The sequence below is a fragment of the Rhagoletis pomonella genome, unplaced genomic scaffold (assembly GCF_013731165.1).
Source record: "Rhagoletis pomonella isolate Grant_MI unplaced genomic scaffold, Rhpom_1.0 Rhpom_scaffold_07316, whole genome shotgun sequence".
NCBI lineage: Eukaryota > Metazoa > Arthropoda > Insecta > Diptera > Tephritidae > Rhagoletis > Rhagoletis pomonella.
Window position 1 is genome coordinate 5,389 of NW_023465844.1, and position 2,841 is coordinate 8,229.

Genomic DNA, 2,841 nt, shown 5'->3' on the forward strand with positions numbered 1-2,841 from the left:
ACAAATGATATTAGGTGGTGTTGTCATAGAGCGTATTTGGGTGGTAGTCATCATCTACCAATTGTAATTGAGATAGATAACATAGGTAAGTTACCTAACAACTTCATCTCAAAAAATAAGCTACTTAGTAATATCAAAAAGATTAATTTTACAACTATGAATAATTTTGAGGCAGGAGTTAAAAAAGCAAGGATAGAAGCAACAATTGACTTAAATAGGTACAAACACACGCCGAAAGCATGGTGGAATGATGAAATGGGAAAAATGTATAGATTTCTTGTGATAGCAAGGAAAAAAGCCAGTAAATCTAATGAGGTGCAGGATATGGAAGAAGCAGTGAGGTTAGAGGCAGAGTGGAAAAAGAAGGTAAAAGAGGCTAAAAGTAGCAGTTTCAAGAGGAAAATTGATGAAATCAACTGTAATTCGAATTCAAGAGAGGCCTGGAAATTTATTGGCAACATGAAAGGTGGAACAGAGTATTGTTGTAGCAATTGGGAGGATGAGAACAATGAGCAGTTTCTGAGCTTTCTGAAGGATCAGGTTCGACAGGTTGAGGGGGCAACTGTGGATAGGGCTCAAATGATAACTGAACAACAAAAAGTGGCGAATGTTAAGGTAAATTTTTCTTATGAAGATTTTGAGTTACTAATTAGCAAAAAAAAATTGACTGCAGCAGGTATGGATAATGTTACATATGAAATGTTAAAGAATTTGACGGTAGAGGCAAAAAAAGCGTTTGTGAATTCATTGGAGGAGCACTTCAATAAAAACATAGTAAGAAAAGAGTGGAGAAATATAATAATAGTACCTATTCCAAAAGCGGGTAGGGATCGTGAAAATATTTGCAATTATCGTCCCATCTCCCTAATTTCAGTTGTAGCCAAATGTATTAATATGCTAATTAAAGAAGAAATTATGAAATTTGTGGAGGATGGTAACATAATACCGCAAAGAAGTTTTGCATACAGGAAGCAGCGTTCTGCAACAATGTGCATGAATGAAGCGCTTCAATTGATAGCAGATAGGAAGTGCAGGAGTGAAAAGGTATTTCTGGGGGTAATAGATCTCTCTGATGCGTACAACTGCGTGGATTTAGTTATGTTGCATAGGATACTTATGCGACATGGCATGAATCCAAAAATTTGTGATTGGATTATAAATCTTTTTTCCAAGCGAATTCTTACGTTGGGTAAATGCTCTGTCGAAGTAAACAATGGATTGCCACAGGGAAGCTGTCTCTCTCCGATATTATTCAACATTTATACCGCAAAACTGCACTCTGTCTGTAATGAGAATACTCATCTTTTTCAATATGCGGATGACTTTGCTATAATAACGCACAGCAGAAATGAGGAGGTAGCAAGTAATGGGTTTACTAATAAAATTACGGAAATGCAAAGTTTGTGTGAATCGTTGGGTCTCAAGTTCAACTTAAATAAAACAAAATGTATGGTTATGACGATGGGTAGAAGAAAACAGTTTAATGTGAGAGTAAATGGTTGCAATGTGGAGCAAGTGGAAAAAATTAGATGGTTAGGATGGGTAATAAGCGCTAATTCCACAATTAAAGAGCACATAGGAAATGTCAAGAAATCTATTGTGCCGGGAAAAAATTGGCTGGCAAGAATTACATCTATAAAAGCTGGGTTAACCCCGATGGTAGGATTAAAGCTGTACAAATCATTTGTTCGATCAAAAGCAGAGTACGCTAATACCACTTTTGCTAACATGCCCGAGGGGTATAATAAGCAGCTATGCACCATATTAAATGACTCTCTAAGAAGATGTTTAGGGGTTCCGCCAAACACGCCGACTTATGCAAGATATGCAATTGCATGTGAGCTTCCACCGCAGAAAAGAACTATATGGTTAACGCCGAGAGAAATGTCAAAGCAGTGGTTTATCAACTCGAGTTTGAAAAGAGAGGTTGAGGAAAGCTATGCTAGGAAATCGAGTTACGGGTACACATACAAAAAGTTCAAATCTTACTTTGATGGGTTGAATACTAATGTTTTATTTAGCAGACACGAGAAACTGAGTTTGGTCTCCTCGAGGCTAAAAGGTTCCAAAGCTAATTTTTCGAGTGAACAACTGAAGGCTTTATACTATGGGGAAAAGAGTAGGTTAGAGAATAGAGGTTTTCACCTGTACTCGACGGATGCGTCTGTATCTGAAAGAGTGGTGGGTTGTGCGGTGCATGACATGAGGCAAGGGATTTCATTTTTATACAAGTTAGAAGAAACTTACGCATCTACCTTTGGGTGGGGGGAGCTGGTCGCTGTAAAGCAATGCATTGTTATTTGCAAAAAGAGTGAAAGACAAAAAAATTTGCATATTCACAGATAGTTTTCAGGCTGTGAAAGCGCTAAAATGTGACCGAACTAACAACTACGTTGTAGCTGACATACATAATGAAATCGTAAGGTCGGTATTAGAGGAGGTACGCATTATTTGGGTCCCTGCGCATGTTGGGATCGGGTTCAATGAGAAAGCTGATTTTGCGGCCAAAGCTGCAGTGACGCAGGGCTTGACGTTTAAAGTAGACCTGACACCGAGTGAGATGCTTAATAGAGTGAGCAACTGTCTGTGGGATGAATGAAGAAATGAGGTCAAAATTTTGAGTAACAGATGGGACGAAAGTATGGTAAACAGCATTATGAACAGGGAAAAAAGACCATGGTTCAGGGACAAAAACTGGGACTATGACGCATATGACACAAAGCTACTGAATGAATAGACTGATAGTAGGTAAAACGTATGGCAAAGAGTATCTCAGTAAATTCAAACCAGAAGTATCCAATTGGTGTCACAGCTGTAGCGCCATAGAAACTGCTGAGCACT